We start from the raw sequence: 12,824 nt of genomic DNA, 5'->3' as shown, positions 1-12,824 counted from the left end.
AACACAGAGTTCCATGAGTCTGGCCCTGGGGCAGAGTGCATGGGCATGTCATTTATCGCCTGTTCGAAGTCATTTGGCGTCAGGATAACATCGGATAGGCCTGTGTTAATCAAATTTTGTGGCTCTCTCATAAAAAATTCATTTTGATCTTCGACTCTCAGTCTGGTTAGCGGCTTGCTAAAAACTGAGTCATATTGGGACTTGAGTAGCTCACTCATTTCCTTGCTGTCATCTGTGTAGGACCCATCTTGTTTAAGTAGGGGCCCAATACTGGACGTTGTTCTCGATTTTGATTTGGCATAGGAGAAGAAATACTTTGGGTTTCTTTCGATTTCATTTATGGCTTTTAGTTCTTCCCGCGATTCCTGACTCCTAAAAGATTCTTTTAGCTTAAGTTCGATGCTTGCTATTTCTCTGACCAGTGTCTCCCTACGCATTTCAGATATATTGACCTCTTTTAGCCGCTCTGTTATTCTTTTCCGTCGCCTGTAAAGGGAGCGCCTGTCTCTTTCTGTTTTACATCTGCTCCTCCTTTTTCTTAGAGGAATAAGCCTTGTGCATACATCGAGTGCCACCGAGTTAATCTGTTCTAGGCATAAGTTGGGGTCTGTGTTGGTTAGTATATCTTCCCAGCTTATATCGGTTAGGACTTGGTTTACTTGGTCCCACTTTATGTTTTTGTTATTGAAGTTGAATTTGGTGAATGCTCCCTCGTGACTAATCTCATTATGTCGGTCTGGGGCTCCGCGCATACATGACTGAACCTCAATTATGTTGTGATCTGAGTATATTGTTTTTGATATGGTGACATTTCTTATCAGATCATCATTGTTAGTGAAGATGAGGTCTAGTGTATTCTCCAGTCTAGTAGGCTCTATTATTTGCTGGTTTAAATTGAATTTTGTGCAGAGATTTAAAAGCTCGCGTGAGTGTGAGTTTTCATCAGAGCTGCCTCCTGGTGTTATTACTGCAACAATATTATTTGCTATATTCCTCCATTTTAGGTGCCTTAAGTTGAAATCCCCCAGGAGCAAGATGTTGGGTGCAGGAGCTGGAAGGTTTTCCAGACAGTGGTCAATTTTTAACAGCTGTTCCTGGAATTGCTGGGATGTTGCATCCGGAGGCTTGTAGACTACCACAATGACTAGGTTTTGGTTCTCGACCTTTACTGCTAAAACTTCCACTACATCATTTGAGGCATTTAGCAGTTCTGTGCAAACAAGTGACTCTGCAATGTACAGGCCAACCCCCCCCCCCTTTTGCCTGTTCACTCTGTCACATCTTTATAGGTTGTAACCTGGGATCCATATTTCGTTGTCCAAGTGATCCTTTATGTGGGTCTCAGTGAAAGCCGCGAACATTGCCTTTGCCTCTGCAAGCAGTCCACGGATGAAAGGTATTTTGTTGTTTGTTGCTGGCTTTAGACCCTGTATATTTGCAAAGAAGAATGTTATCGGACTGGTGGTATTGTTGGTACTGAGGGGGGGGGGATTTTTTTCCGGGATTAGTATCTGTATCTGTTGGTTTGGAGTGGAGGCCATCGACTGTGGTTCCACTCCAGGAATGACTGGATTTGGTGTACGATTTCTGCCATTTCCTGCCAGTTTTTTTCCTTCCTGGCACTAAAAAACCTCTCCCTCTTGAGTGGCTGTGGCTACCCAGGTTTTCCCATGGCCTGGATGTTTTGTATCTTTTTGTCCCCTTTAGATGGTATGCCTGGCAATTTAAGTTATAGCACAGTCTTTCCTGTACTGAAGAGGTACACAGTTCAGGGTAAAAAAGCTTACAGGAAGGGAGTTTGCATTTTCCTGTTGTCATATGGGCATGGCATTTTCTAGGGTGGTCATAGTTGCACGTCCCATCTGTTTTTCCAGATTTCCCATGCCAGCAGATACCGAGTGCATAGTATGTGCACAGGCTTGGTTTCCGTTTGCCTTGGGTTTCTGTGACTGTATTCCCTGTTGGTGCATGTTTCCCTGTTTTACTTCTATCCTCCCTAGCACCAACAATGGAGCTCCCACCAGTTGTTTTTGGTAATATATCCTCACTATTGCTAGTGGAGTCCTCTTGTTTGCTATTTCCTGCGGTATTTCTAGTTTGCAATATTGGTTTTATCTTATCTTTGACTACACTTGTTTCCCTACTATGGCTCCTGTCCCCTATGAGGTCATTTATATGTATTCCTTCCTGCGTATAATTCCCGACTACCTGGACAAAATCTCCAGCTTCACCATTACTGTCTCCCAGGACAGCATCTCCAGCTTCACTCCAGCTTCAATATATTTAAGAACTTAACAATTACTTTATCTATTAATGGAAATGATCTCGTTTTGGCCTGATACAGTTTCTAAATTGATGTCTTATTCAAATTCAAATTCAAATTCAAAGTTTATTCTCTATAAGGATTACAATGCTGAGTTTACAGAAATTTGGTTATTGTGTGGTTTACATGTAGTAAAATTGTGATTACAGAGTGTACCACTAGAACGCCTAGCATGGCTAGGCATTTCGGGCAGACTTAGTTTAATTCTTAATTGTAAAATATTACAAATTGAGGTAAGTTGGTATTATGGCTAAGTGACTAAATACTAGGTTGTGAGTTTAGCAATGTGAATGCTTTTGTTTTGGCACAGTACATAGTTTCAGTATTGGAGTATCACAGGATTCATTATTTTAAGACTGAGATTAATATTTCTGTTTATGGTCAAATGAGTGAGTGAGTGTAAGTGTGAACCACCAGGTGGTATTCGTGTAGTTAGTTGACGGGGTGTATCAGGGAGATAAGATGTTTTCTAATGGTAGTTTTGAAGGTGATGAATGTGTCTGCAGTTCTAGAGTTCTCAGGTAGGGTATTCCAGATTTTAGGGCCTTTGACATACATTGAATTTTTGTAAAGGTTTAGTCGGACACGGGGAATGTCGTAGAGATGTTTGTGTCTGGTGTTATGCCTGTGGGTTCTGTCACAACTATCAAGAAAGCGTTTTAGGTCAAGGTTGATATTAGAGTTTAAGGCCCTGTAGATGTAGACTGCACAGTAGTAAGTGTGGATGTACTGAACTGGGAGTAAGTTTAGGTCTATGAAGAGTGGGGGGGGGGTGTGTTGCCAGGGATGGGATTTAGTGATTATTCTTACTGCAGCTTTTTGTTGGGTTATTATTGGCTTTAGGTGTGTTGCTGCAGTTGATCCCCAAGCACAAATAGCATAGGTGAGGTATGGATAAATAAGTGAGTGGTATAGTGTGAGAAGGGCATTTTGCGGCACGTAGTATCGTATCTTGGAGAGGAACCCAACCGTTTTGGATACTTTTTTGGCTATATGCTGGATATGGGTGCTGAAATTCAGGTTGTTGTCAAGGTATAAGCCTAGGAATTTTCCCCCATTATTTCTGGTAATTAGAGTGTTGTCAATCTTAATGTTAATTTGTGCATCTCCTGCTCTGCTACCAAACATAATATAGTAGGTTTTGTCAGTGTTAAGCGTAAGTTTATTGGCTGTCATCCAAGTCGATATTTTAATCAGCTCCTCATTCACAATGGTGTTGAGGGTGGCAAGATTAGGGTGAGAGATGACATAAGTCGTGTCATCAGCAAAGAGAATGGGTTTCAGGTGTTGGGATACGTTGGAAGGTCATTGATGTATATGAGGAAGAGCAGGGGACCAAGGACACTTCCCTGCGGAACTCCAGTATCAAGTGGCCGTGTTGCTGATGCTGTGTCTTTAATGGTGACGTACTGATACCTATTAGTAATGTAAGATTTGAAATAAGCAAGCGCATGGCCTCTTATACCGTAGTGATCAAGTTTGTGGAGTAGGATGTCGTGGTCTACTGTGTCAAAAGCTTTTCTTAGGTCAATAAAAATTCCTAGTGGATATTCCTTATTTTCCAATGCTGTGTAAAGCAGATCTAGCATTTTTATGATTGCATCATTAGTGCTTTTATTTTTCCTGAATCCAAACTGGCAGGGGTTGAGTATGTTTTGAGCCGTTATAAATGAATACAGTCTCCTGTGCACGAGTTTCTCAAAGATTTTGGATAGCAATGGTAAGTTAGATATTGGCCTATAGTTGTTTAAGTCTGTAGGGTCACCACCTTTATGTATTGGTGTAACCCTTGCCATCTTGAGTAGTTTCGGGAAGGTGCTAGTCTCTAGTGACTTGTTAAAAAGTAATGAAATAGCATGCGAAAGGACATGGGCCGCTCGCTTGTACAGTAATGGTGGGACATGAGACAGATTCCCCGAGTTATTTTTAAGTGACTTTATGATCTCAATGACTTCCGTGGGCTCAGTTGGTGCAAGATAGAAGGAATTAGGCAAACTTATGACTAGCTTAAGAATTATGAAGCAATAGCTGTATTCAGAATTTTATGTTTACAGTCATGTGTAAATTAGGGGCGGTCACAGATATCAAATAAGTGTATTTTGTTTTGGATATGTGCAAGCTAAGGTAGTTTTCATGTGGTTAACTAACAATGCGGTGTGTTAGGGAGAAAATGTGTTTTTTGACGGTGCTTTTGAAAATGGTGGTTGTGTCTACAGTTCTAGAGTTTTCAGGCAGGGAGTTCCAGATTTTAGGCCCTTTTATGTACATTGAATTTTTATATAGATTTAGCAGGACACGAGGAATGTCAAAGATTATTATTATTATAATCAAGGGAGAAGCGCTAAACCCGGTGGATTATACAGCGCCTGGGGGGGGGATGTGGAAGGCATTCAGGCTTAATTCGGGGAACTGGAGCACAGATTCAATTCCCTAAATCAAGAGCCCCTCACCAACATCAAGGAACCTTCCTTGAGGGGGGGAATGTCAAAGAGATGTTTGTGTGTGGTATTATGCCTATGGGCCCTGTCACAACTATCAAGAAAGTGTTTTAGTTCAGGGTTAATATTGGAATTTAAGGTTCTGTAAATGTAGATTGCAGAGTAGTAAGTGTGGATGTTCTGAACAGTGAGTAAGTTTAGGTCTCTGAAGAGGGGGGGGAGGGTGTTGCCTAGCATTGGATTGTGTGATAATTCTTACTGCGGCTTTTTGTTGGGTTATTATTGGCTTTGGGTGGGTAATTGCTGTTGTTCCCCAAGCACAAATGGCATATGTGAGTTTTGGATACTTTTTTTTGTTATGTGTTGCATATGGGTGCTGAATTTCAGGTTGCTGTCGAGGTGTAGGCCCAGGAATTTGCCCTCGTTAAGTTTAGCAATAAGAGTGTTGTCGATCTTAATGTTTAACTGTGCATCACCTGCTCTGTTACCAAACATAATATAGAAGGTTTTATCAGTGTTGAGTGTAAGTGTATTGGCTGTCATCCATGCAGATATTTTTAGTAGTTCCTCGTTAACAATGGTGTTGAGCGTGGCAAGATTTGGGTGGGAGATAACATAAGTCGTGTCGTCAGCAAAGAGAATGGGTTTCAGGTGTTGTGATACATCGGGAAGATCACTGATGTAAAAGAGGAAGAGCAGGGGAGCAAGGACACTTCCCTGTGGCACTCCAGTATCAAGTGGTCGTGTTGAGGAGGTTGTGTCTTTAATGGTGACATACTGATACCTATTAGTAAGGTAGGATTTGAAATATGCAAGTGCATGGCCTCTTATACCATAATGATCAAGTTTGTGGAGTTGGATGCCATGGTTTACTGTGTCAGAAGCTTTCCTTAGGTCAATAAAAAGTTTTAATGGATATTCTTTATTTTCCAGTGCAGTGTAGAGCAGGTCTATCATTTTTACAATTGCATCGTTAGTGTTTTTATTTTTTCTGAAGCCAAATTGGCAGGGGTTGAGTAAACTTTGTGTTCTCCAGGACGAGTGTACTTCATTGGTTAGTGAGGTTAAAGGTACTACTGACTCTCCTGCTAATCGAGGTAAGAATGTTCTAATTGTAGGATATTCTCAGGTAAGATATATGGACCGTGCTTTTTGTAACAGAGATAGGAAGGTCAGACAGTGGGTGTGCCTCCCAGGAGCTGGTGTTGGTGACATAGTCAGTGAATAATGGTAGGACCGGTGGTGACTGGTGCGACGCCATGGAGGGTGTCCAGGGGAAAATACCCGTGATTTAATCATCACTCATCGGTCTCAGATCTTAATGGAGTGACCTCTAATGCGCATAATAATTATGAGACATTAAATCGTCGTGTGAATTGTAATGTAATCGCTGATAATAACATTAAGTTAAGAGAATGTGTGAAGTGAAATAAGTCGCCTTACTCCAAATGAACACGTGGAGTCCTCGTTGTTCCTGTCCCGAGGATAGTGAAGTTTTTATGGAGTCTCTATTTCTAAACTGGGACAAGCCAACGGATACCTCATCCTGCAGGAATAAGAACCGTGTCGGTGTAGCAGGACATCGAAATGAGATAGTGAATGGAGGAAATAAGGAGCATCAATCGCCCACAGTTAAGTAACCTTTCTAGTTATAGCAGACTGATACTGGCCAGTTAGGTATGTTGTAATTGGATAGGTTGGGGGTGATCCAGCTACATCAAGTGACCACCAGAGAATATCTGGTAAGTGGTGGTATTATATACAAGTGTTTTTTCCTTGATAGATATATACATGTGCAATCTGCCCCCTCCCCCTTCATTCAGTTAAACTTTCAAGGCAGGTGAAATTGCCGACCTAGAAAATGTACAGAGAACTTTCACGGCGCGCATAACGGAGATAAAACACCTCAATTACTGGGAGCGCTTGAGGTTTCTAAACCTGTATTCCCTGGAACGCAGGAGGGAGAGATACATGATTATATACACCTGGAAAATCCTAGAGGGACTAGTACCGAACTTGCACACGAAAATCACTCACTACGAAAGCAAAAGACTTGGCAGACGATGCACCATCCCCCCAATGAAAAGCAGGGGTGTCACTAGCACGTTAAGAGACCATACAATAAGTGTCAGGGGCCCGAGACTGTTCAACTGCCTCCCAGCACACATAAGGGGGATTACCAACAGACCCCTGGCAGTCTTCAAGCTGGCACTGGACAAGCACCTAAAGTCAGTTCCTGATCAGCCGGGCTGTGGCTCGTACGTTGGTTTGCGTGCAGCCAGCAGCAACAGCCTGGTTGATCAGGCGCTGATCCACCAGGAGGCCTGGTCACAGACCGGGCCGCGGGGGCGTTGACCCCCGAAACTCTCTCCAGGTAAACTCCAGGTATACAGTCCGAAATTAATTAGTAGCGCTGTACTTGTGGGTGCTATCCAATTCATACTGGTTGTGGAAAATTGTATTTACTTGGATGTATAATTACATACATAAGAGTAAATGAACAATGATAACTATTATTTATCAGTTAGACAAGTAGGAATTTGGGACACTTAGATCGCAAAAAATGTCCCCCTTCGATACCTACCACCGTCATAACCACAAGTTGCTCTGGACCTATTAATTAAATGAAATATACATACACCAAGAATACTGGTAAATATATAAATTTGTGGACTGTATATTAAAAATAATAAATTGTTATATATATACACAATTACATAACAGAAGGAAAATATATCTTAATATCACTCACCAATTTGACTGGATATTAAGTTGTATCATACTCAGAAAAACCTCACTAACTAAATTTATGAAAACACTGGCCAGAATTATACACAAATCTAGAGAGCTTATCTGAGGTTCCTGGAGCTGTCTTGTCCAGTCGTCTGATATCTCAAGTTATGCAGGAATGCACATCCACTAATTTTGCCTCCTATTTGGGTGTCAACACAATTTTAACCTCTAGAGCACGAAAAATTCTTCCCATTACACCAACGTTTGTACAAAATTCAAAACCAAGATGGTGAGTCTCGTCTGTGCAGACTTTCCGTTTTCTATGACATAAATATTATTAAATACAGTATGGCCATCTATTTACATATAAATACTGAATTTCTGGAAAATATATACAGTATTTTCCACACTGCGGCCGGCCAGAGTTCGTTGCTAAACGATTCAAATTACTCCTTCCTTTAGGAGACGATTCCAGCCAGTTCTGGCTTGAGTGGCTGTTCTCCTAGTAGGTCTTACTACGATTTCATCTTCTGGCATCACTTGGTCTGCGTTATCTTCCATATCACTCGTGTCACTTTCCCTCAGATTTTCATTTACGTTTGCTTGAACACCTAATTCCAAGGGAATAAATTTATTAATTGTGCATAAACTTTCCTGGCCACGACACAACACTTTGACATTCCTGACAACACCTTGTGCATCTGGGTACAATGTCAATACTTTGCCCAGAGGCCACAATGTTCGATGTTGTTCAGTGTCAATTAACACAATGTCACCTGGTTGAATGGTCTGTCGATTTACTGCCTCTGTCGCACCATAAAAGTGTTCACGTAGTGTAAGAAGATATTCCTTACGCCACACATTAGACCAATGATCAATTACTTTATTTAACATTTTAAATTTATTACACAACACTGCCGCATCATTGTAATCTTCATCACTTTCTTCCGGATTATCTCTATACCTGGAGTTTACCTGGAGAGAGTTCCGGGGGTCAACGCCCCCGCGGCCCGGTCTGTGACCAGGCCTCCTGGTGGATCAGAGCCTGATCAACCAGGCTGTTGCTGCTGGCTGCACGCAAACCAACGTACGAGCCACAGCCCGGCTGATTAGGAACTGACTTTAGGTGCTTGTCCAGTGCCAGCTTGAAGACTGCCAGGGGTCCCCCTTATGTGTGCTGGGAGGCAGTTGAACAGTCTCGGGCCCCTGACACTTATTGTATGGTCTCTTAACGTGCTAGTGACACCCCTGCTTTTCATTGGGGGGATGGTGCATCGTCTGCCAAGTCTTTTGCTTTCGTAGTGAGTGATTTTCGTGTGCAAGATCGGTACTAGTCCCTCTAGGATTTTCCAGGTGTATATAATCATGTATCTCTCCCTCCTGCGTTCCAGGAAATACAGGTTTAGGAACCTCAAGCGCTCCCAGTAACTGAGGTGTTTTATCTCCGTTATGCGCGCCGTGAAAGTTCTCTGTACATTTTCTAGGTCGGCAATTTCACCTGCCTTGAAAGGTGCTGTTAGTGTGCAGCAATATTCTAGCCTAGATAGAACAAGTGACCTGAAGAGTGTCATCATGGGCTTGGCCTCCCTAGTTTTGAACGTTCTCATTATCCATCCTATCATTTTTCTAGCAGATGCGATTGATACAATGTTATGGTCCTTGAGATGGCCCTTGGGCAGAGTGCATGGGCATGTCATTTATCGCCTGTTCGAAGTCATTTGGCGTCAGGATAACATCGGATAGGCTTGTGTTAATCAAATTTTGTGGCTCTCTCATAAAAAATTAATTTTGATCTTCGACTCTCAGTCTGGTTAGCGGCTTGCTAAAAACTGAGTCATATTGGGACTTGAGTAGCTCACTCATTTCCTTGCTGTCATCTGTGTAGGATCCATCTTGTTTAAGTAGGGGCCCAATACTGGACGTTGTTCTCGATTTTGATTTGGCATAGGAGAAGAAATACTTTGGGTTTCTTTCGATTTCATAGACAGGGGCAGCTTCCAATTTCCTTCCACATATTAGGTGAGAAGGTGTTAATACATCTGCATCAGGTGTATCACTCATGTATGAGAGAGGCCTATTATTTATACGATATTCTGCCTCCACTAACACTGCACGGAATTCTTCCAAATTAATTCTGTTCCGGTGTAGTACTTTGCGGAGACACCTCTTCACTGTGCCTATCAGTCTTTCGTACAGCCGCCCCTGCCAAGGGGCTCTAGGAGTAATAAATTTCCAGGTACACCCTCGCTGGGTTAACAGAGATTGAACATCGTTACTATTATTTAATTCTATCAAGTGTTGAGCACCTGCTACAAAATTTGTGGCATTATCCGAAATCATCAACCTCGGACAGGATCTCCTAGCTGCAAATTTTCGAAACAGCTGTATAAACTGTTCTGCAGACAAGTCCTGTGCCACTTCTAAATGAACTGCCCTACTAGCAGTACAGGTGAACAAACAAACATACACTTTCAGTGGAACACCATTTGACTTACCTGTTAAAATTATTGGACCACTATAGTCTACACCTGTTACATCAAATGGTTTCACTAATTGTACACGCTCCTTTGGCAATGGTGGAGGACCTGGGCACATATAGGATCTGGCATCCACACGGCGACATATTACACAAGATTTAATCACCCTTTTTACACTTTGCCGTCCTTGTGGAATTCAGAAAGTTTCCCTAATACAATTTAAGGTATCTTGTACCCCACCATGCATTACATTTTTATGGGCATTTAGAACAATTAAATTTGTTAGATGATGAGTTTTGGGCAGTAAGATAGGGTGTTTAGCATAATCACCCAATTCAGCATTTTGTAACCTACCTCTGCACCTTTTTATTTATTTATTTATTTATTTATTTATTTATTTAGTAATTTTAGCATACATACAGAGGTACAAAAAAATACAGGTAAGAGCACAAATGAGTATTACAAAGACAGGTCATATGGTTGCATGCTTTGCTGTACATTCAGTCGAATGGAGTATTCTGTTAGGTAGTGTATTTAAAAAAATAAAGTTAGATTGGGTCCTAGGTTTAACATTTGTGTGATATAATTGTGAGTAACATTTAGGATACACAATTTATAAGGTTCAGTTATTCAGTATTTATTTGGTTTTGAGTAAGTGATCTTTGAGAAGAGACTTGAATTTATAAACAGGTAGTGTTTCTTTTATATTTACAGGTAATGAATTCCAGATTTTAGGGCCTATATGTGCATTGAGTTTTTGCATAGTGTGAGATGGACACGAGGAACATCAAAGAGTGATCTGTGCCTTGTGTTATGGTCATGTGTTCTGTTAAGGTTGGTAAGATGTTTGAGTGGAGGGTTTATGTCAGAGTTAAGTGTTCTATGTATGTAATAGGTGCAGTAATAAGTATGGATGTTTTGTATGGTGAGTAGGTTGAGTGTTTTGAATATTGGAGTGTGCTGCCTGTAGTGAGAATTTGTTATCATTCTAACTGCACCAAATTACATTGTTCTCTAAATACAGCCCCAGTTTCTCTATTATGGAATCTTTCACAATTTTTCTTTCCATCATCAATTTAATCTCATTTCCATAGATTTCCTCCTGTACCCTCTTATCCAGTATTCAAGAGGATGTGAAAACTTATATGAAATATTCATCTTGTTTAGAAATTTAAACACCAACTTAGTTACATTGATTAGTTTGGGTAAAGAAGAATACCTATTTATATCAATGGATAAGGAAGGACAAACTATTGGAGGGGTGGTCACAGTAATTTCAACAGGAGCAATATACGCCTTTTGTACAGGCCTCGCATAGGCCAGTAGGGCTGTTGCAGCGTTCCTTCTTTCTTATGTTCTTATAAGGGGGATTACCAACAGACCTATGGCTGTAAAATAGCTTCAAGATTATTCTCGTAAACCTCCATCTTGACTATCTCGCATTAGTATTAAAATTAAATAAAGATTTTAATAAAAGTTAACCACTTTTATCTTGTCTAGATTTAAGTAGTTATTATATACTAGGATTACTCTGCCCGAAATGCCCCGGCATGATAGTGGCTTTCTTTGTACTTAGCAAACCAAAATTGTGACCTTTACAAAGTAATAAAATCTTTATTCCTTATTATTAAGTTACTTCCTTCTAATGTTCTTAGGCCTCACGAGGCTCGGAGATAGTGAAGTCAGTCACTGTCAGATGTACGATGTACTGCAGACAGGTCAGCCATAGCCATGACGTGAGTGGTAGTTATTGTTTCGTTTTCCCTAGTACATTATCTAACTATTACGTAAAAATATATATTATATTTCACATCTGATTTATCCTGGCTGTCAGAAAAAGCTAAACTTTTTAACATTTCAAAATATTTGATTTTGTAAGGAAAAGTGAACCATCAACTCTGTCAGTGTTCAATGTTTGTGTGTTTATTTTTGGAAGGGTAAGAACAGACGCCCTATCATATATATTCTCGTATTTGTAATATAAAGGTTAACGAGGCCTCGGAAAAGTTAATTGGTATTATTAGTGAGAGGAAGAGTGGGATGTGAGGGCAGGAGAGGTGAGGGTTGCCCGCTGCCACTGCCTGCCACCCTCCTGCCTCACACTGAATCATTATCTAAATGAGGAATGGTGCAAATGTTTCATATTTTGTACAGGTGTGAGCTAGAGTCTGGCACCACTCACATAAAAGACATTAAAACCTGTGAGAATTTAGACAGTGATGGTTGTCATGCTGGCTGCTGCTTCCTTCACTCACCTCCACTCTTCAACACTTACTTAAATTTAACTTACTTTACTTACTTACTTAATTCCTGCCAAGCTCTTCTACTGCTCTTTATATTGAAATACTTCTCCAGGAATATTTACTAAAACCATTCATATTTATTTTTTACAGACTGTTAGTAGGTTAATTTCGAGACTGGTACACTCAAGTACAATTATTATACATAATGTAAATTACCCAGGATAACCTAAAAAGCTCAAAGTGACATTTTCATTGTTAGTCTTATTAGTGTTATGGAAACGAAGGAAATGTATGTTGACTGCCAAGATTTATTATTTTTAATTATGAATTGGGAGTTTTAGTAAAGAATAATAAATTATGTGAATTACCTATGAATTTTTAAACTGATGACAAGAATTTTTAGATAATGTAACTGTACACTTCATTTAATTATTGTATTTTTGTTGAAAGTTTTTGTAATTCATGATATTTGAGTATTGTATCAGTAGTAATGAAAAAATGTACGAGAAATTTAAAAATTAAAGTAGTTGCATATTTGAGAGAACTTGTTTTCTTTTTAAGAAATATTTATTTCATAAATTGGTGGGGAAGAATAAATTTTTGTTTCTTT

The 12,824-nt window shown here is 40.2% G+C and overlaps 1 protein-coding gene across 2 annotated transcripts in view; it reads left to right on the top strand.

Moving 5' to 3' along the window:
• Window positions 1-11,675: 11,675 nt before the first annotated feature.
• The window catches only part of LOC128692382 (uncharacterized), a 257,585-nt gene continuing 256,436 nt past the window's right edge, over window positions 11,676-12,824 (top strand). Inside the window, exon 1 of one of the 2 annotated variants that reach the window (XM_070080697.1) lies at window positions 11,676-11,707. The gene's annotated coding sequence lies outside the window, so the exon portion shown is untranslated. Of the gene's footprint in view, window positions 11,708-11,846; window positions 11,909-12,824 lie in introns of those variants that run through there. The other variant, XM_070080691.1, reaches the window with a different exon arrangement.

Source organism: Cherax quadricarinatus, chromosome 6 (assembly GCF_038502225.1).
Source record: "Cherax quadricarinatus isolate ZL_2023a chromosome 6, ASM3850222v1, whole genome shotgun sequence".
Classification (NCBI taxonomy): Eukaryota; Metazoa; Arthropoda; class Malacostraca; order Decapoda; family Parastacidae; genus Cherax; species Cherax quadricarinatus.
This window is presented reverse-complemented; position numbering and strand designations above follow the sequence as displayed.